Source organism: Plectropomus leopardus, chromosome 6 (assembly GCF_008729295.1).
Source record: "Plectropomus leopardus isolate mb chromosome 6, YSFRI_Pleo_2.0, whole genome shotgun sequence".
Lineage (NCBI taxonomy): Eukaryota > Metazoa > Chordata > Actinopteri > Perciformes > Serranidae > Plectropomus > Plectropomus leopardus.
Genome location: NC_056468.1, coordinates 21,991,721 through 22,014,965, shown reverse-complemented (window position 1 = coordinate 22,014,965; position 23,245 = coordinate 21,991,721). Strand labels below are relative to the sequence as shown.

The 23,245-nt window shown below is 39.5% G+C and overlaps 1 protein-coding gene across 1 annotated transcript in view; it reads right to left on the bottom strand.

Moving 5' to 3' along the window:
- The window catches only part of grid2 (glutamate receptor, ionotropic, delta 2), a 475,468-nt gene extending 452,647 nt beyond the window's left edge, over positions 1-22,821 (bottom strand). The window contains exon 1 of the mRNA XM_042488775.1: positions 22,760-22,821. The gene's annotated coding sequence lies outside the window, so the exon portion shown is untranslated. The remainder of the gene's footprint in view (positions 1-22,759) is intronic.
- Between the last annotated feature and the right edge of the window lie 424 nt (positions 22,822-23,245).

Here is a 23,245-nt window from a genome sequence, read left to right as displayed (position 1 = left end):
AAGATAGAGAAACGACACTATAATCTGAAGCAATGAACAACAGAGACTAGACAAACATGAAAACAGTCAACTCACCCTCCCAGTCGGTGCTGCTCCGCACCTTGTTGTGTAGATGCTCCGGAGCTCCTTTGGCATTCTAGGTTTATACAGTGGGTCCCAAACACTGCTGCAGTCACCTTGTGTAGCCAGGTCAACAGCACTGACTTTGATTCTGCACCACATAATCCCCAGCACTGTTTCCAGTCTGTGAAATTCTCTTTTATGAAATCCATTCAAGAAAAACAGCATTTATTTGTTTGTGAATGACCATATCTCTGATGTGGCAACATACACTGAGTTGGCTGTGTATGGCTTTCTGAATGCCACCCAGTAATTGTGTTTTTTTTTTTTTCTTTTTACAACCAGAGCCAAATAGGAAATCAGGTGAGCCAAAGTGTTGCTGGAAAGCCAGGGCTTGGCTACTGCTGTCTCTCTGCCAGCATCATAATACACATTTCCTCAAGTGCCGGCAAACATACGTTTCCCCAGTAGCATGTTCTGTTTCTCTTTTCTTGCCTTTGCAATAATTAAAACAAGTTCATTTTAAGGCCTTGGTTGCCTCCACTTCACAAAAACTGCTCTATCCTTGAAACACCTCCAACTCCTGTTTGAATAGTCTGGGGATTTACTGCTAACTCATCATGTTTGGTCTTAAAGTGGCAGTAAACTTTTGTAGGTTGAATGCTCCAGTACTGAGTTGCGCTTCTTTGCACATCAAACACTGAAATCAGACAGACATGGAATAATCAAGGTAGCTCTTACTGATATATTGTTCATTACAGCTGAGGATTCATAACAGCTTCTCTTGTTAAATAATGTGATGCTTCTTTTTTTCACATACATTTGATTGCTACAATTAGTTGTGACAACCATTACTAATGCTCTGAAATATTGCAGCCAATTCCCTGTTCATTCTTGTGACTGTACCTGTCTCTTTTGCCTCAAGCAATGAAGCCTCAGTTTCTTTGGAACTAAAATTTGCACAGCACATTTCCTAATATTTCAACAAAGTGTGCAATCAACTCACACTGAGATGACTTGATGATTATTTACCTGGTTCATCATGTTTCCATTTCATTTTACTTCCCTCCACTAAATAGTAAGGCTTTATTCAACCAAAGAAAATCTTAGTTGACTAAAAATCTACCCACTCTTCTACCAATGGACTGTTCATTGGGGGAAGATAATCTGCATGTTCAGTTCATTGTCACTCAAAACATGTTAAAAACATGAAGGAACAAAAGTCATTTCCCATGTCAAGCAGCGAACAGAATAAATAATATGAGTTAAATAGACCTTATAAATAAATAATAATAAAAACATATATTAAATAAAACACAGTAAAAACCAAGCAGTTCATGAGTCACAGCTTCTGGGAAGAAGCTGCACTTTAGCCTCGTTGTTATTGCTAGATTACCTAAATCGCCACTGTGCACTGAGTGCATTCTACCTGTTTGTGTCAGAGTGTGTTAGAGGTCAACATTGACACTTATCCAAGTTATCTGAAGTGGAATGCCTTGAGTGAAGAACAAATGTGATATTTACTGTTATCTGGAAATAAAGTGTGGAAATAATGGAAACTATGGAAATTAACTGTCGGTTGACATTGTCATCTACAACATAACATTACCGCATGTAAGAAGGAGACTTACTATCCAGAAGCTTATCCATCCTGCTGCTCCAACAGGGGCTCTGGTGTGGTTGTGTGCATCCAGCATTAAACTGCAGTGTCTTTTTGGAGACTTAGTGGAATATATCTATCGATATAAATCCAACATTAAATGTCTTCTGCGATTATGTGTATGTTTTCTGATTAAATATGAAAGTTGAAAAAAGTTTAACTCTGGGTAAAACACTGCACTCCACGCTGTAACCAGCTGTCCAATCACAGTGGAGAATGGGCAGCACAAATACCACAAAGACCAACAGTCACAGAGGACAAATACAAACGCTGATTAACAACAACTGTCATTTCCAGCTGGGGAAATAGGGCTTTGGTGGATACATGGCCTTATTAAAATAACATCAGAGTTTGTCCAACCCATGAGAATTTGGTTGGACAAGAGCATAATGACCAGCTGATCATCCAACCAACATGAAGTTTACAGCCCAACTAAATAGTGAACAGTATATGTGTAAAAGGAACTAAAAATTGAGCATGTGCAACTTTAAGAAATCAAATGCTATTTTAATAGCCTGGGATAGTGCAACAGTGATGTCTGTCTGCTTTGGAGAATTTGTGAGCATGAATAGTCTGAGATGTCAGCTGGATCTAAAATCTGCAGGTGCTCAAATGCAAAATGAATTAGGACAGCTGGTAAAGGTGACTGACATCCTCCGAGGACAGAGTACACTCAAGCATTCTGTGGGTGCAAAAAATCCCGCCCCCGTTAAGTGCTTGTGGTCTCGGCAGGACATTTATAAAATATGAATGAATTAGTGGCTGCACAGGGTTATTTCGCACAAAATCGTCTGCAGGTTGCCTTTTAAGAAGGCTCACGCCAGCCACAATTCTCCCAAAGGAAATTTGTGATAAAATCGTAGTTTGATGGATGCCGACATGCACATACACACAGAGAAACTAGAAAGCCATTAGTGTTCAACAGACAACACATCAGAATGCTCTAACCACTGTGGTCCCATGATAATACACTGCAAACACTCTGTGCATACTTTTTTCCTTTCCTCACCTCTCCAGAGTTGCTCTCATCTCCTCCTCCGATCTTTCCTCCTTCATCATCCACTCCTTTCTGCCTCTGCACTTGTTTGCTCCTTTGTCCACCCAGTCATTGCTGCAGGTACTTCTCACCTCAGGGGCAGTGCAGGCCTCTTCTCTCTTCCTCAAAGCTCTTTCATCACCTTCCTCTCACCAAGAAATAACTATTGTAGGTGTCACTGCCAAACTTTTTTCTCTCAGTTCTCCACTATTTTCTGTCTTCTTTTCATTTTCCTCCCTCTTGCGCCGACAACCCATCCTTCCAAACAACTAATTTTCCTCTCCTCGCTCCTCGTCTTTTTACAGTTGCAATTTTTACCAAGACTTTTAACTTCCCCTGACTTCTCTCCCTGCATTTGTGCCCTTCTGCTCTTCATTTCTTAGCTTTCAGTATATCTTTGTACTTAATTTCAACTTTGAGCATTTTCTACAGCTTTCTTTTCTTCTTTTTTTCTGACCTGTTCAGTCACTGTACCAGCCACTGAGATGATGACATTGGATACCTCTCTCCTATTATTCATGAGGCAACACTCATGAATTCACATTTCAAAACCAACTGGCAGTACATGTCAACTTAAACCTGCCTGCCCTCACCTCCTCTCATTTGTTGTCTTCTCTCCTTATGCCTTGTCATGTCTTTTCTAACCTCTCTCCTCCACCCATCAATCCTGCTGTCTTGCCTCACTCCTTTAATTTTCTTTTCCTTCATTCTATCCATCTGCTCACCTGCTTTCACTTTGTCTCCTCTTTTCTTGTCTCGAGGAAAAGGCATACCCTCTTCCCCCTCTTCTCCTCCCCACTCACCTTCTATAGCCTCTGAACTCTCTGTTATTCTCATCTGTCTTGTCCTTCTTTCTCTCTCTCTGACTCTCAGAAGACCTTCTAGCTAAAAGGTGTGAAGGAGGAACTAAGTGCTTTCTCCTGTCTATAAACAATGTCCTTTATGCCTGCATGGCTCTGGGCCTGCCTGGCTGTGGGAGGGAAAGAAGGAAAATGTCTGCAGAGATTTATCCATTGCTCAATCTCTTTGTCTCAAATTTCCTCACACTCTCTCTTTCCCACCCTGTCACCCTCGAGTGAAAGGATGGCCGGTGGCGGACTTGAGGAAAGAACAATAAAGAGGGTGCAGTGAGACAAGAAACCCTAACAGCCTGTAGTTGACTGGGGATGAAGGGATAGCACCGAGCACTTCAGCACATACTTTAGTCAGAAATATATTGAATGGCTGGGCCTTGAAGACAGAATGGTAAACATAATTATAATCACTGAATGTGCTAGGGTTTTTTAAACTCATGACCTGAGAAATCCTAGTCTGGGGAAATAAATTTTTGCATGAAAAAATCTTTGCTCTTGTGCAAACATGTCAAATTGCTGGTCCAACATTTAATACCAGGGATTGACACTCTCTAAGCTCTGCTGTAACAACCATGAAACTGGTGAGGAGGGCTATTTGTACGTCTCAAAGGAAATGTAACAATTTCCTGAGGATTTTTGGGCTCTAATTTGACACTGCAGGGCAGGACTAAGATATATAGTCAGCAACGGTAAATACAGTATAAAGATATCAAGGTCTTTTTTTCACGTTAAGGGGATCTCCTGAGGTCTGCTTCAGGCGTACTGGAGGCTTGGACCTTGAAATGAAGAACTACTGTAAAAGAATCAAGTAAAAGCAGAAAGAAAGGGCATCTAAAAAACAGTTTAATAAGTACTCTGGGTGTCTGAGCCAAGAAGGCTGGACCTGGAAATGAAACACATGAGGTAAAACAATCCAGAGCAAAATAATGGGGCAAAGTTTGGACTTACAATCATGCGCACTGATCAAAGAAAGAACCCAAGGACTATTCATTTATTCAGCACATACTTCTGCAGGGACCCTGCCCACTGTCTGTATTTTCTCCTCATTTTTCTACAGTATGTTCAGGATGTTCCTAGGCACAGTGCTAAGGTGAGTGCTGGACTTTATAAAAAGGTAGCAACCAGGTGCCAGACCATAATAAACCCACAATTATAGCCAGATAAAACAGCAAGCGAACAAAGCCTAGGTGGCTTTCACTTTTTCTGGCTATACTGTTTCAACAACAGTACCCAACAATTCCTGCATATAACATACCTTTAAAGGAGTATTTCACCGATGTAAAGAAGGCCGTCACATAAAACTAGGCCTTTATGCAGTACAAAGACACAAATACTTTTGAAATTGGTGCTACATGACCAGAGATCTCAGGGGAAAAGGCGGCTTTTGCTCAAAAGGTAGAAAACCTACAATTACCAGAATGCTATGCGCTTCATGTAATGTAGACTGGTCCATGTGAAACCATGGCGGCCAGCAAAAGCTCATTTACAGATAAACGATAAAACATTTTTCTGAAAACATTTTAAGTGAGAAAGATGCAACTCAGTAGTCATTTGGTTCATATTTGATCTACGCTGCTTAGATTTAGTGTTTGATCTCCGTTTTTTAATGCAGGAAGAAGTGGCACCCACTTCCTGTTGGCAAACGCTCGCCATTATGGAAAAAAACGGGCATTGGAAATGTTTCTGAAAACATCTGAGGTGAGAAATAGGCCACATATCTGGGCACTGGTCACACGCAGGAAAGTTTATTACCGTTTATCTACACGTATCTTTGTTGGGATACAAGGCTGGTTGAAAATCAGTGAAGTATCCCTTTAAACTGTGATCTTGAGACATGTCAGCACTATCTCCAATTTAGGGGTGCCGATCAAGGACACCTCAGCAGTAATATGATGTTACCTAATCAAAAGTTATGGGGTTTACATGCATGTGGGTTTGTAAGTATGTACAGTTTTGAGTGGTTCTAACATTTCAGTCATTATTAACATCTTCACCCAGAAGAGCACCAAGTGCAGCAGGAAGAGGCAATTTAGCATTCAAACAGCTCATTTCCCCAAGTCACAGTCCCTTTTCACCTTTCCCTCTCCCAGTTCTCTTCCCCAAACCACAGAGGGCGAATCTTATTTTATTTTCTCTTTCTTTCTTTCTCTGCATCTCACTTTCTCTCTCATTTAATCTCATCTCTGTCTCTCTTTGCCCATCTATCTCTTTATGTGCCTGACCAAGGCTGACGCCACTGCATTGGCTCTTCTGAGCATTTATTAAAGTGCATCTAACAGCTCACTCCTCTCCATGACCACCTGCCTGACCCTGAAACATTGTTGTTTGTATATAATGTGTGTGTGTGTGTGTGTGTGTGTGTGTGTGTGTGTGTGTGTTTGCGCACCGGAATGTGTGCAATCATGCCTCGGGGACCTGGCGGCAATGGTTCAAATAATGGCCCCAAAAACAAAAGAAGAACCACTGATAACCCTCTCATCTCCTCAGCTCTCCTATTTTTCTCTTCTCTTGTGCGTGCGCTCTCTCTCTCTCTCTCTCTCTCTCTCTCTCTCTCTCTCAACCAGTCGCATCCAGGTGATTTACACACATCACCAATTTGTCAAGGAGAAGGAGTAGTTTGAGCTATTGCAATGGTAACTCAGTGGTCTGACTGACAGCCTGTCAACTGGGCGTCAACCATCGGCCCAAGGGAAGCCTGCAATCATTTCTCCAGCGATAGACAGGGTGGCATCATGTTAAACTCAGAGGAGAGATAAAGAGAAGAAGGATCAGTAAATGTGAATTGAGCGTCACTACAGCGGTATGCTGAATTTATGCAACATTTGCATATGTTAGAAGTTGAAATTGCATGAAATTGTTTGACTTCTCTGCCATGCTAGACTCTTATAAAGGTGCAGCTGATTTTCAAACAAGTTTGAATTTCAATAAGGAATGTTATGATGACTGTTATGATGATAATAAATTAAGGAAATCTCATCAGACATCATGTCCCTTCTTCCTACCTGCTGTTTCACCTACTCCTCGCCATTACTTTTTCATTCCACTGTGCCTCTGCGCGTAAGTTGGAAACGCCTGTAAATGAAATGGCTTTAAAAAATGAAAAGCCAAAATCACAACAATAGAGGCCACAGAGGGAGGATGAGGCGGAGGTGTGTGTGTGTGTGTGTGTGTGTGTGTGTGTGTGTGTGTGTGTGTGTGCGTGCGTGCGTGCGTGTGTGTGTGTGCATGTGTGCAAGTAACTGAAAGAGAACGAGGAGACAAAAACAGAGAGAGAGTGAGAGATACTGAGGTTGTGTCCACATTCTTGGATCAGAAAGTAATTCTCCATGTGAGTGTTTCTGTGCACATAATTCATGCACAGACATAAAGACACTAACAGGTACAATGAGGAAAAAAATATTATAGTCTACAACATGTTGATTATTTGTATTTGATTTTTGTAATGCAGCCAGCTCTCATGCCAAGGAAACCTTAAATTCCATTGTGCTGAAATGAAAGCTGTGAGACCACAAGAGAGCATTTTACATCCAAAAAGCATCAAATCAAGTTTTTTGGCTGCTCCCTGCCTGTGTAGTTTATGTCTCTAATAAAAGACAAGCATTAAAGTGGGGTGGCTTTCTACTTGCACTGTGTGTATGTGTTGAGCTGTGTGTGCACTCGCACTGTCACAGTATATCCATGCTGTTTATTAATTTATTGAGTGTTTTGTCCACTGGTCAAATAGTGCTTGACCGAGCCAAATGCTCTTAAGAGGAGTTACTTTCAATTTTTATCCTCCAGTGAATACGGTTTTTTGATTCCTCTTTGCTTTTAGGGTTATGTTTGTGTGGCTGCACGTGTGTTTGTGTCTGTGCTTGTCTGTGTGTTCACATTTCTGTGTTGTGGCTTAGAAGATGATCATGTGGATGCAACAATTAAAAAAAAAAAAAGTTAACAAGGCCCCTTAAGCTAAGTCAGACTTCATTTAAGATCATGTATAATAAACTCAAGGAGCTAAGGTGAGTGTTAACCACTGTGTTAACCACTTATCCATAATGAAGCTGTAGCTATGCTGTATATGCATTCAAATGGAAACAACTGAAAGAGCTGGCGATTAAAATATGCCAATTCTTAAACAATTGTTTACCCTCATTCTGCAACTATACTCATAAAGCTGTTGTCATGCCGTTAGAGTCAAACAGCAGAATGAGGCAGACTGTAGTATCAGCTCATTCTCACTCCCACTTCTTAAAATACTATCACTTTGTCAATGATGTCGGCATCAGACGCAGACACAAAGAGGCTCCTTTTGCAGTGGTATGATTCGCATCTGGTTATGTTAAAAACTGCAGCAGTTAAATGCTGCCAGAATTATAAATAGATGACTTAATTCACTGATTTGTCAGTACTTCTTATTGTATTTTGTGGATTGTGTTCAGCACAGCAAGGAGGGGAAACAGTGACATCTGACAGCAATAAGAGGGACTGCTGCAGCTGTACTTGTAAAAGAAATAAAATGTTGGGTTCATGTCAATGTCATAGCGTAATACGTCCAGGCATAAACATTCACTGTCCGTACTCCATACTGAGGAGAGGAGGGAAAGAATGATGTCACTCTATGAGGTCTATTCTGCCTTCTCACCTGGTCCAACATTTTGTGACTGTGAATATAAAGAAAGTATTTTGTGTGGAGTCTTAGGGGCAAAAAAATCATTTGGAAAAAAAAGACAAAATTTAGTTTTCAGTTGAAGGACAGTGCTGCTTTAGAAGAGAAGCCACAACAAAAATAATTTCACGGTGATCTTTTTCCATCTGCAGTGAAGGACTGCCTTTGTGTGTTTAGAGAGAGGAAGCTGGCTGTCAAGCAGCCATACAGACTGACACAAAGACAGAGAGACAGAGAGAGCGAGAGAGAAGCATAGAGAGTGCGCACTGGTCAATGCTCAGTAGGGGCAGGAAGGAAAACCTTTCAATAGAGATGCACTTCTGATTCCTATTCAAATGACACTTTCTATCTACTAGCCAATCAACAGGCCTACCACCAACTGAGAGCTCACACACACATTATTCAATGCCCCATAAGTCTGGTTGGATCTGGTTTGTCCCCAGCTGTCAGCTGCTGGACCCCATCACACACACACACACAAAATAGCATCATATTGCCTCTTGTAAAACGTCAGTGTTGCCATGGCTACGCCCCTCTCAGATCCCCAAACCAACAAACAGCCCCCCCTCGTGATTAGTATGGAGGTAAATTGAATTGTAATTCATCACGAGGAGTGTGACAATCTATCTATTTGGATCTATATATCGTTTCAAGGAGCAACAATCCTTTATCATTGATGCAAAGTGAAAACATCGATCCATATCATCCTCTTTCAGATGCGCCTTTATTTTGAACTTCTGTGTCACAGTCACACAGCATCAGACAGATGATGGCAAGCAGCCAGGAGAGAGACGATGAGAATTAAGTTATTTGCTCTGGAATAAATCATCAGCGTGGATTTTTTTTGTTTCTGAGACACAACAGGTCAATAGACAGAGCACATGTCATATGTAAACAAAAGCCATACTCCAGAAACATGCCGGGTGTCTCGCTAAGCTAACTTTTTGCTACAGCAACAACAGCTGCTCTGTTTCAACAATGTAAGGCTGAGAAAACATGCACGCAGGCTGCAATTCAACCGTGCTGTTCTTTTGGGAGATGCACTGCTTTGAACCAGTGGTAAGTTTTTAAAAAAGTCCAAAAAATACATGTAAATTGTAAAACTATGAGTAAGCTATGAGAAAAAGTCAGCTATCCACTAGGCTAATTTATGCAATGTAAAATGCCATAGGCTTATGCTAATAATGTTAGCATGTTGTATATGTGGAGGAAACATGACGTGCAGAATACAGTTCTTGAAAATGAACCTTGACAGTTATTTTTGAGCCGAATCACACTTTTGTTAAATGATCTTGTTGTTGATCCATGTCTTATGGTTGTTGGGAGAAGTTTGTCATTTAAGCCAGAAAGTCCTGAGGTTTTAGGAAAAAAATCAAGGTTTGGGTTAAAATGAACACTTTTTCCATAAAGGGTTCTCTGTAAGAATTAACCACTTTTAATTATTTACAATTATTTATATGTGGTTTTTACATTTTACGGCCAAAAACAGAGAAGAAAGGTGGCTTCTCTTGAAACTGAGTGGGTTAAATTGGCATATTGTCTCATATTGATCACAGGCTCCTAAATTGAATCAAAATCGTATTGTGGCAGAATTTACTGTATCGGCAAATACCGTATTTTCCAAACAATCAATATAATACTGCATTGTTACGAAACTAGTGATTTACACCTCCTATTCATCACTGAATTGAGAAAAAGATTGAAAAAGAATGTAGATAAGAGAGATGAGAAACAATAGATAAAAATGAGAAAGACAGGGAGTTTATCATCTTTGCAATTTACCCATGACTTCTGCAGAGAGGAGGAAGGATACATCTAGTAGAGAAAGATGAGCAGAGGAATGTCAATGTATCAAGAGAGTCACTGTGTGCTCAGTATTAGTGCATGTCTGTGTGTGTCTGTGTGTGTGTGTGTGTGTGTGTGTGTGTGTGTGTGTGTGTTTGACACAGTTGTTTGTTAGGCAGTTAGATAAATGGGCAAATGAAGGGAGGATGGCAGCAGAAGGAGGGCTTCCAGGCTCTGAGTGATGGAACGACCTTAGAAAATGAGATGTCTTTGGTCTCTATGGCAGCTAACGAGACCGTTCTGTGCATTCGCATCAGATAGCACACACACAAAAATGTGGGGGATGGACAGAAGCATGGAAGAGGGAGGCAAAAAAAGAGAATGGGGCGTAAAGCTAAACAATTTTGGCCCCCAGTTTCCATGGCAGCTCATTTCAGTGCAAGTTTTCGTTGTGAGGACACAGAAAGTCACGAGAGCCTAGAGGCAGAGGAAGAAGAGCTCAGCGACATGGATAGAGATAATAACATGAGGTCAGTGTACAGGTACAGCTGTGAGTGACAGCATGTTTTGAATGGCAGATGGAAGCTGATGTATCACAAAGAAAGAAATGAAGTTGGTTAACAGTAATGAGAGATCTACATCAGAGATGTTTGAACTTGAAATGCACCCTAGTTTCAAAATGCACCACAGACGAAGACTTAACTCTGCTGTCAAGACAAAGCCACAGCCTGCCTCTTTCATTTACCAGCCATGTCCCAATGCCTCTTGAGTGTTAGTTTGGGTAAAAGGCCTCATGTTGCACACAAGTGACTCATCTGCTTTCTGTCACAGTCACAACACAGACTGCATAATATAGACAGTGCTGGAGCTATAATGCTGTGATCACACTATGAGCAATGAAGCAACAAGCTACCACTTATTTTTAATGGAAGCCGGTGCCATGAATCAAGAAACTTATGCCTCACAATTTATGCTGTGTGACAGGCCCAGCATACTTTAAATCAAAGTTGTTGCTGTCCTTAACTTTTTTTCAGCGCTCTAACAATGCAGTGAAGCGTCAACCATCAACAAGTAACACACTGCGGTTGTGTGTTACTTTGCTAAGTTGCGTGAGTTTAGGCCAGCTTTCTGTCCATTGCTGCTCAAACGGGGATACAATAAGGCTGTTAAAATGTGATGTTAAAATGGAGTTCACACAGAAAAGTGATGCAGTGGTAAGCACTGTCGCCTCACAGTAAGAGGGTTCCAGGTTTGAAACCCAATGGCAGGCTGGGGCTCTTCTGTGTGAAGTTGGCATGTTCTCCTTGTGTTGGCATGTTTTTTTTGGCTTTCTCCGGCTTCTCAGGCTTCCTCCCACAGTCCAAAGACATGCAGGTCAGGTTAAGTGGTGACTCTGAATTGCCCATAGGTGTGAACATGAGCGTGAATAGTTCTCTGTCTCTATGTGTCAGCCCTGTGACAGTCTGGTGACCTGTCCAGGGTGTACCAATCCTCTTTGCCCAGTGTCAGCTGGGATCACCTACAGCCCCACATCAACTCTTACAGATAATGAATGAATAAATGAATAAATTAATGCATGATTGAATGAATGAAAGTGGGGTTTAAAATTTTAAATGATGTTCAGTTGAGGTGCTTTGTTGCAAACAGCAGACACGCAAGCCCATGATGACACAAGTCAATGGGAGCTTGAGCAACACTTCAACAGTGACTCAGCGATAATTTAGCGAAATGGAATTGGCCTGTTTTCTATTGGACAGGGAGGCGCCAGCGGTTAGCTTAGTTGGCTTGCTTAAGTATCTGCTTTTCCATTATAACAAATGCAATGTTCCTACAACAGAAGCTTGCAGTGTATGTACAAGCTGTGTAGGCAGGAGGAGCCAAGTTTGAATTAACTTAAGTAATTAAGTTTGAATCTTACCTTTTAAGGATAAGTCTAGGTGTTTGGGTATGAACAACCCATGTGCTGATAATGACAAGGACTCTTGCCACTTTGTCGTCTAACATTGGGTTAATTACCCTCATACACATAAACATATAGACATAAACAGTCCCAGTAAACAGCCCAACCCTTCACACGTTTGAATGCGTCTGAGCCATGTCATCAGAGGACACTGAATCCTTGTGTCTTAATCAAAAAGTAAATGACTAAACTGAAATAATACTGATGAATTATTAATGAAAACAGGTTCAGCAGGGGGAGATAGTTGAAAATACAGGTTTCTTTCACTAAGGATTTATAGAAGCATTATGGCTAATCAAATTAGCCTTTTTCATCTTTTCTTGTGGGAGAATCATTTCCACTTTTTATGAGTGCGCAGCAAAGTACAAATAGATGTAAATAAGACTGTATTATTGTAACCTTCAATTTAGGTGTTTTTGAACCTACATTAAATAATAGCATCCCATGCTGCTTTTATCCACACTATGCTGTATAAAAGCATGAAACAGCAGAGATATAAAATAAACTGTGGCTTCTAAAGACAGTTAATCATTTTGCAAGTTGTCAATATTTTCCTCTCAGGGTGAAAGGGAAATTACTTACATGAGGTGGCTAGTGGGATGTTCATGTTGTTTACTGGATGTGTGGACAATTGTTTTCACATTACTCATGACTACTTTATAAAAATGATTTCCTGTGGGATTGTTTTGGAGATGTTCAACCCCCCATCGGCTGAAAAATATTTAATGTAGCTGAAAGCTCTGTATCACAAATTGTGCCTTTTTTTTTTTTTTTAACTAAGAGCGTTCAATATCGAAAGAGGAGGACAGAAGAGACAGTTTGATCAAAGCCTTAAACGCCAGATTTAATAATTTACTGTTGCACTATGCAGTAAATCAAACTCTCTGTCAATAATGTTCAGTGCTATATATGTCTCCAATCCAGTGCTTTGTCTTTGCTGCTGCGACTGACATGTTTCTTTATGTTTGAGTTACAGACTGAAACTCCAACAGAGGAGGAGGGGGCCCTCTAAATCTTTTAAACGGCACATTAATTTTTTATGAATAGGAAAGATCATCTAACATTGCGATATTCTGAGGAGAAATCCAAAATGCCCTGATTACAAAATTCAAGTCCTTCATTTCTTTGCACACTGAATGAAAATCCTGTTTCAAAAATAGATGAGGACAGAGAGAGTGAGAAACATTCTAGTTAAATGAAGATGTTCAGAATCGGGCGCTTAGTTTTAACTTGAAAAAGTGCTGCCCTTTTCGCATCACTTTTTTTTTCTTCAGTGTGTTTACATTGTGACGGTGTGTTCATCAATATGACAAAGTCTGGTTTAATTATACTCATCACACTCATGCACTCAAGTGTTTCACACACCCTAAAGGCATTTGCTTCATGCTGACTTTAGCACTATACGACATCATTACTGTGAATCACAACGAGTTCCACTGCGTGTCACAATAGATCAACCGAAAAGACGACAAATCTTCTAAGTATATTTTTAGTCACTGTAATCCATTGAAGCTTTAATTAAGAACTTCAGAAGATGGATTTTTTTTAAATATCATTTTTATACACATCCAATTTTGCCCTCATAATTAATCTTCACTGCTACTGAAGAATTTCACCATCTTTTGCATGACATCAATGCAAAGGTGACCTGATATATAATATCACTGGAACTGAAAACTGCATACAAGCTGAAAAATAAATATCCTTTATGCCACCATTTTCATTTATTTGTGAATTGGTTTACTGTTTTGGAAACCAGTGTAAAAGGTTAACCACCCACGCACCTCTTGTCATTCTCTAAACACCACAGTATCCCATGTGCATTCTCTCAACTCTGTCTATAAAGCATCACAGCAATCAATATTGTACAAAAGTGGCACTTACAATGTCTGTCTACTGAGCAGAACAGTAACTAGTACACATCTGATGTCATGTATCTCACTGAGCTCAGAGTCAAGTGCTTAGAAACGATTAAATTTGTGAATAAAAACCTCCGTTCATTGCCTCTCTGACTCTGTGTGACTTTGTTGGTGCTGTCCATGGTCCTGAATCTACTCAGCAGCAATCTACAGTACAAGTATATGAATGACATTTTAAAGGGTAACACCACCTAGATAAATTGTTAAAATATGCTATTTCCATTGCCTGGGAGAGTTCAATCAATATTTGTAAACATAAACGATCTCTCTTATAGCCAGAAACCAGAGAAGTAAGTCTCAAACGTATGACGTCATCAAGAGATGCTTTATACAGACATGGATGGGAGCCTGATTTTGCAAATATTGTATCTTTCTTTAAAGACATTTATTCTATTGTATTCATTTGTGAAACAAACATGTACCCATATACTTAGAATATTCCTCTGGGTGATCTCAGTGTCATTTATAACATCTTTCCCAATTTCTGGTCTATGCAGCAGCTCCAGACTTTATCCTTGATGACATCCCAAATTCGAGTTTTGCACTCAAGTTTTTTGATTTGGGAGAGAGTTGCTCATGTTTCATAAAAATCATTTTCAATCATTTTTAGACCGTTTTAGACCATAGGACTATGAATTTTAATATGGGCATAGTTCCTCTTAAAGTAGTTATTAATCAAAACAGCACGTAAACAGCTAGTCAGTGTTATGGCTGCAACGTGCAATTTTTTCCATTACCAGCTAATTTGTTGACAATGTTTTGATTAATCTGTGAAGTTTTTATTCTGTGAAATTGCTTAAATTGTTTGTCTGATAGTCCAAAACCCAAAGAGATTCAATTTATGGAGATATAAAACAGAAAAGCTACAAATCCTTGCTTCTAAGAGGCTTGAACCAAAAAATGTTTGGCTTTTTTTTGCTCAATAAATGATTCAAACAAATTGCTACCAATTTTAAAAACTTGGTAGGTTAGTAACTGATTAGATGTTTACTAGAAAAAAATCCCCATGAATTGCTAAAATTGCTCTCCTTGAGTCCATGCTTCATTTTGCAGCTGTCTACACTGTATGCAGTTATAATAAAGACTGGAATAATCATATTCTTAGATTAGCCATTCATGTATATTCTTTCCCTGGAATATTTTTTTGTGCATTAAATAATAGTAAAACCAAATGGCTCCTTAATTTGATGGGGAATCTCAAATTCCACTGTGAGTATAGAAGTATCCCGCTAACAGGTAGTCGGAGATGCTGGCATGATCTGTCAAGACTTCAGTTTTTTGCCTGCACACCTTCTAGCAAAAGAGGAAAGGGGATTTTTTTCCGTTAGTGTGGCAGTGTGTGCATAAATACGGCGGTGTGCCCTGTGTGTCAAGACTAAGCTGAGATGAAAAATAAGCTGAGACAACTATTGAGCTCCCTCCCTCCTGTGGTCTCCTCCTGCTCTGCGTTTCCTCGTGCCCCCCACCTTTCCATAGACTGTTATCCAATTAGGTGATTCTCATTGCTTTAATCAATGGAGACATGAACGGGCACACACTGACATGCATACAGACACCACACATGCACGACTCCCAGTGATGTCTAGCCTGGTTACTATGGAGATGGGGGGTAAGGGTGTAAGGGAGTGAAATGTGAATATAAGTGACAGGAGCAGATCCGCAATTAAGTACCATGCAGGAGGAAGAGAAGGGAGAGAAGGGAGTGTGATTTATTCCAAGCCCCTTTACACACTCCTGAGACAATGTCATACACACACACATACATACACATACACACACACACACACACACACACACACGCACACACAAACACATGCACACACACACACACACACACACACACACACAGATGCGACCCTGAGGGCAGAGATTTCAGCACATTCATTTGGATAACACATTTGAATAGATAATTCTTTTTAAAATCTAGTTGGACGGCTCTATTGTAATATGTTCTGCATTGTTATAGATATGGTTATTGCAATGTGCCATTTACTCATTCCAGTATAATGGTTCTATTGCTTTATGGCTAAGAGGATTTTTTTTTTTTTGAAAACATGAGGGCAGTTGTAATGTAGTGCTGCAGAAATACAGCCTAAACAAAGATGGAGGGACTCTGGCATCCTCTTTGAATTATTGTCCTTTCAATTTAAAGCTAGAAATGGCTCTCTAATAATCATGTGTACATTAATTTCTGTCTCTGTGCCACATTCCCTCTGTGGTGTCGAAGTGAGTCAGACAATGAACTGTTAAGAGGCTTTTGTACAACAATCACACAGGTATTGAGGGTAAAAATGTGACTCGTTAAAAGCAGCACATTTCGTGGGACTTCGTGAGGTTCACAGAGGGGCCGGAGGGCCAGTTTTGCGTGGAAAATCCTGCACATGCAAATTAGTGCAAGTGTATTAAAAAGGAAGGCTGTGATGAGAAAAACAAATTGAATAAATGAACTTTCATTCAGCAGAACTTTTAATGACAGCCTGCAAAATGTGAGAGAACCACAAACCATATAACTACAAAGAAGAGCTGCACTTTATCATATTCAAACAAAATAAATGAATAAAAAAATAAGATTAATAATCAAAAATGAAACCAATACTATATATGTTTTACAATGCCAAACACAGAAGGGGTGGTTAGTGGGAGGATTGTGACTGTTACTGGCCACAGGTTGGAACTGAATCCAGGCCGCTGCAAAGATTCAGCATACATGGGGTGAACACCCTACCAGGTCAGAGGTCGCTTCAACTTTTTCAGCCCATGCCCCCAATGCAGACTTTGTTACTTTTTATATTTCGACATCTGACTTCCTCCTTTGTCCCACATCCTCCTGGCTCACGATTGAATTATTGTATATTACTTTTTTTAGGTTTAAGTACTAACACTGAAAAAGAACAGCCTGCTACACACAAGCTGAAAGACCTTGTAGTGCTCATTATATTTGGATACATGTCACTTAATTATTCAGTTTTACTATACAACATTATTACATTATCATGTCTTGTTTTAAGCTTGATGATGTCTGACTCATCTCAACTCTGAAGAGCACCTACTGAGCCCTGCTTTAAATACTATGTGTCTAGGAGACTGTCTCAAGTGTTGATTGCGTAATGAGCTTCTACCTCAGTAATTCTGGTGTTAATTACATGTAGATTGCCAGAACAAACCGAATCAAAGGCAAGGTGCAAATTACCTCTATACCGTAAATGTAGCCCTCAGAGAGGACATGCACCACATGTCATTTAAGTCAAAGAACATTTATGATGTATATTTTTTTTATTTTCTACGTTTTTTTCTACGCTTTCAACACTCACTGCAGTACAATGCATACTGTCTCCTGGGTAGAATCTAAGCTAATTAAAGGTTACTGTAACATCTGTTATTATTTCATAATTTATAACTGCTTGCTGTAATTTCAACCATCACCCGCACAAAGGAAAAGTGTCAGTGACCTTGTAAGATCAGAGAGTTTAATGCTCTGCTTAAATAGAAACTGCACCGTTTAATAGCATTAACATTTTTAAATTATTGAAATCTTTTAAACTGATGTAACCAATTGCCTTTTGTCTCAGCTTATAAGGTCGCCAAACAAAGCATGTGAAACCATAATACATGAGAGACAGACAGAGACAAAGACAATTGATTTGCCAGCCAGGTTACCAGTTAGCAAGACAAATACACAGATAGACAGGCAGATAGGGAGACAGGCAATCAATTCATCAGCCAGCTAACGGCACTAACAGACGGGCAAACAGAAAGATTGGCAGGGAAATTAGTTAGGCAGTCTGTTCAGTACCAGGCAGACAGGAAGACAGGAAAGTATCCATAGTTCCTCCCACAAATTTGGACAGACCAGTCAACAGACTGAGAGATTTGGAGGCATGCAAGAGTTTAATCAGTCAAGGATGAAAAAAGAAAAAAAATGTTTTTCATTGAAAACTATCTGGTTGAAATCCCAAGCAAAAAAATAATGATTGGCATCCTATATGTTGTAATAAATCCTGTACTGCCAACAGATACTGTATGCTCTTGAGAAACTCATGAGCTCTCGATGGCAGCCAACAGTACTACTGTGTCTGGCAGCTCCAAGTTGTAACCGTGTCTGTATTTATGAATGTGATGTATGAGACTGCTGAGAAAGGATGTGCACAATCAGCAAAAAAACATTACCTTAACTGAAAAAAAAGTTGAAAAGAAAAAGTTACTGTATATTCCTGGCTAAGGATAACCTGAAATACACAATAATATAAGAAAGGCTAAAAATGTGAGGACAGAAAGCAACACGTACTGCAAAATTCAGGAACATGCTGTTGCCTCACTCTGCTCAGTCGAGAAGCAAGCATTCAAATGCTGCCTCCTGCTGTGTTGTCACATCACTCTTAACTCCCTGTCTCTATTTCACACAATGCTGAAATCCTAAATAAGACACTCAAACTGCACCTTGACCTCAAAATAAAGAAGTGAGGAACAAACACATACATTTATCCTTCATGCACACAGAACCCAGATAAAAGAGCTACTCCAGATGGGGCTTCAAAGAGCCACAACCAACAATACTGCAGAGCCCTCAGACCTTAAGAGGTATACAAAAACACATATTTTACATTCATAAAGTCATCTGAGCCACGATGAAAAGAAATACACTTAATCATTTGGCCACCACTGTTTACAAAAGGCATGATACATGAAACTATGAAATAAGCTCACTTATGTGTTCTCTATGTTCTCTTACCCTCCTCTCTCAGTCAAGGCTAATGTCATGTTTTTTTGTGTGTGTGTGTGAGAGAGAGTGTGTGTGAGTTTATTGTGTGCACTGGTGTTGATAATGGGAGCTTTGTATTTGATTATCAGTTAATTAAATCACTGAAGCAATACAAAGTTGTGATATTTTTAATGTTGCTTTTTAAATCCATTGGTTTCGGTTTATCTGATGCCAATAAAACAATTCAGGCAAGAGGTGAGAATGGTGTACGATTAGAAAGATCCACCAAAATTCTCCTTGAAGTGCAAAATGTTTTGATAAAAGCTGTTTTAGTCTCATTCAATCTTTTCCTAACCTCTGTCTGTTTATCTTAATTATTCACTTTAGATCATCTATACTCCATGATGGACACGCAGGCTCATCCTGCCTTGAGCTTTGCAGTGCAGGTTGCGATTTTGTGTTTTGGAGGTAGGCTTTAATACGAGTTTTTGCTCCCTTTAAACTAATCAAAGGCTAGTCACTTACTGGTGTTGCGATATTGTGCTTTGGTTGTCTAATTGACTGAACATGGTTGTGTTACACACATGAAAGTTTTCATTTACAGTGCAATGGAAAAACTGGAGATGCCACTGTCAGGAACAGATAAACAGATTATAATTTTGGTATTGTTTCTCTGTAAAATGGGATCAGTTTAAAGAGGCGTAATTATCAGAGGAAGAGACTTAAACAAAAAGCACAAACAATGTGCAGCTGTAACGCACCAATAAGTAAGCACCGTATATGCCTCTACTCAGTGTTTCTGTATTTTGGTTCCTTTTTAATGCAAATGAATTAGCTTGATTATTCCAAAAGGCAGACAATCAATCATACAGGCGCGCTCTCTCTCTCACACACACATATACACATGTTTATATTATGGCAATTATCACTTTATCATCCTTTTTTACTTTGTGCCAGCATACTAGCTGCTCCACAAGAAACTTGCACTCACTGCAATATGTTAACCACAGACACTGGTCCATGAGGGCAGTTGGACTGGGCAGGGCACGCTGTACTGCCAACTCTGTTGGAGTTTTTACGTCCACAATATTGGGAGTGTCAGTCCAGCCACACACACACACACACACAGAGAGAGAGAGAGAGAGACTGACATAGCTAACGTCATCTACCTATAATAACTGGGTTTAACAACCCAGTCAAACTGTTTCAGTTTCAGTTGAGTTTTCTAACACCGTTTCTAAGCAGCTATGGAAGTGGCGGAAACAGAAAGTTTGCTCTGTCGGGCTCGGAGCTGGGACAGCCCATGATCAGAAATCCAGCGAAAAAAGGATTGAATGAAGGTATCACTTGACTGGAGATATTTTGATACTACTTGGTACAGCATTATTTCGGATACCCAGCCCTAATGGGCAGTAGTTGTATCTAACTCAGATCGCTGATGTCAGCCCAGTGAGCTCATTCCTGCTTATAATTCTGTTTCTTGCATTAATGCATCAATTAGGTTGTTCTTTCCAAGCTATTGTGCGAATGTCTATTTTCTGTACAAAAACATCTCTGTCTACATTGAAGATAAGTTTGAGTCAACGCTGACAGTTCTAAAGAAAAGCATTACCATTTCTACCAAAGAATCTAGAAAAAATGTTTTTTGGTTTTTCTTCCTACTTCACAAGGGCTTCTGGATGGCTGTCAACACACAAAAACAAATGCCCTAATTAGCCACTCACACACTGGAGTTGAAAAGAATGGGTGTGACACATCTTCTGTGTTGTCAGATGAGTCATAAGCCATGCAGGCGATTCCAGTACCAGTGTTGTTCCAATGTTTTGCAGCATTTTGTAATTTGCTATATTTCAGGTTCAAATAGATACAGAGATAAAGGTTCAATTGAAAGTTGCTTGGTTGTGGGATGAACAGTTGTCTATTTGTCATTTGCTGTGTTTGAATAAGTTGGAAGAAAAGAATACCTACACTTTCCATGACTGATCAATTGACTTCTTCTCATTGCTGACTACAAAACACATTGCAATGTCTGATTATCAAGATTATCCTGCGTTCCAGTGGTGAAAACACAGACCCAATAATATTAATAATAAACTAAATCACTGTAATGCCACAGTGCCAACCAGTAGCATTCATACACTCATCCTCTCTCTGTCAGTTCAGTTATAGTGATAATTCCAGTAATGCCATATTTCACTACCAACAACAGCTCAATAGTAAACAGAACATAAACTTAGAAGTAAAGCTCTGATGAGGGCACTGTGCAGAAACGCATAAGGAAATTTCAATTGGAAATTTGCTATCAGTCTATTTACTGACTGTTATGTGATTTTTTGCCTCTGATAAAAGTAAGAATGGGCATGGGTCACCTGCTAATAGGTTCAAAAGCCGTTATCAGCCCAATCAATGACAATATGTTTGCATCCAACATTAAGAAACTACTGCAGTTTCATGAGGTTTCACTTTCACTCTTTTTAGGTTAAGATGCAAAAACATTGTGTTTTAGTTAGCAAGCCAAGTGTCATCTAGTTCCGTTATACTGGAGAAAAGGCGACACTTATCAATTCTCATCAAAACAATCTAGACGTTTGATTTGGGGATGAACAATCCCTTTAATGGCCTGTTAAAAAACAAATCTGCTGAAAATGCTTATTGGATTTTGGGTTTATCAGTCACCTGAGACTCTCATTGATTAAGTAAAACTCAAATTCCAATAAGAAATTAAGCTGTTTTCAGGACTTGAACACTTAAACGCAAAGTTGCCAGTATAAAGGAAAAAATAAAACAAAACATTTACATCTTTTTTTCTGTGATGCTATGAAGTGGAATAAGTCATAAATATATGACAGTATTAGTTCTAAAATATGTGTATCAGATGCAGCGGAAATGTTAACTTGCGTCAAAACTGAAGTGAATAATTTGCAGTTACTTTTTTATTACACTTGCTGATGTAAATGAAGGGAGATGGTGTGTATTGACTGTAAATCTGGTACAATGTCAGCCCTTTTATCTGATAAATCTGTTCACTTTCTAAAATGTGAATGGAAAAAAAAGCATTTAGACACAAGGCTCTTGTCGTCTATTGCACAGCACACTTCATTCACTGAATAGGTGTTTCTTGTGTGTACTTTCTAATGCAAGTCTTGAGGGTCTTTTGATGAATTAGTCCGATAAGGCTATCATGAAATATTTGTTGTATTAGAGCATTACTAAAAGGTTAATGACCTTATAATGTTTTGTTCTTTCAAATTACAAGCTCAGTTTCGAATCAAGCCTGTTGGTGTTGGTTGTGAATAAGCAGCTACATTATATAACTCTTAGACAGGCATGCATGCATATTGATATCTATGTAAAGATGGAAGAAAATCAGTTGTGTAGACAAGTGTATCCACTATTTTACTACCAGATATCAGCATCCCAGAGTCAATTTCTTGCCCAAGCTGCATTTGCATGAAGTAAAATGGCTGTCAGCATCAACATAAACCGACACAAAAACCAGAGAAATAAAGCACTGCCCCATCCTCAGCTGACTGTGATGTAGGTCAACTCAGAGGGCATGCCAGCCATGCGTGAAAACCTCGGGAACATTAAAGACAGAAGCTGACTTTGTGCCAACTTTTTGATGCTGTGTTTTTACATGAATGAATTTCCTCTGCGTCACTGTTCTCGATCTATTGTAGAGGTCAACAAAAAATAGGGAATGGACGGTTGGAGAGGCTTATGCTACTTAGACTCAAGTTTCAAACTCATACAAAGATCAAGATTTTTCTGGGGTGTACAGTATATTACACAATTAACTGTTCAAGAAATATTGGACTGGCTGATAAATTGGCAACCTGTGCTTCAACAATAATTGAACCAAAAGATTTTTGCACCTTTTAGCAAAACTGAAATTTGGAAACTGTAAAATGATACATGATGAAGACAGTCTTTTCATTTTGGTCTGACCCCGGCCCAGAACATTTGAGGGGCAAAAAAGAACCATGCCACAAAGCAAAACATTGAACTCTTCTTGTATATGCTATTTAAGTCATCACAAAAAATATCTTGAGAAACTTAGCTTTGAAGATGATGCACCTGCTTGGCCCTGTTGCTCTCATGCACACATTTTAACTTCAACATAACAGAATTACTATCCTACCTTCTTGCACAGCCTGGAAGGGGTTGTTCCCATCAACGAATTCCACAGAGATGGTGATCTTCTCCGTCTCCAAGATCTCGTTGTTCAAATTGAGATCCGCCACAGCAAGGCGAAACACCTCATCATCTTTCCTTGCTGACTCGTCAAAGATGGCGCCTATTGACAAGGAAGGAAGCAGAAAAAAAGAGGAAACTTACTCAGTATTCAACGACTTTCAGAATGAAAAAAAAGTAGATACAGAAGTATGATGTACCAAGGCCTCACAAGTATGCAGCCAGCAAAGGTGAGTTCTTCAGAGAACCTAAGGCAAGGCTTAACCTTCAACTCTGTCTGTCTGAGGTGGTTTAGCCTCACAACAACCAGAAATCTAATTACACCTTACAGAGTTCCTGACACATCTAGTGTGTGATTAGTTTGTTTTGGTGCAAATGTAACCCAATACATTACATCTGTTTTGCACCACATGTAGCCCTTATACAGCCATGA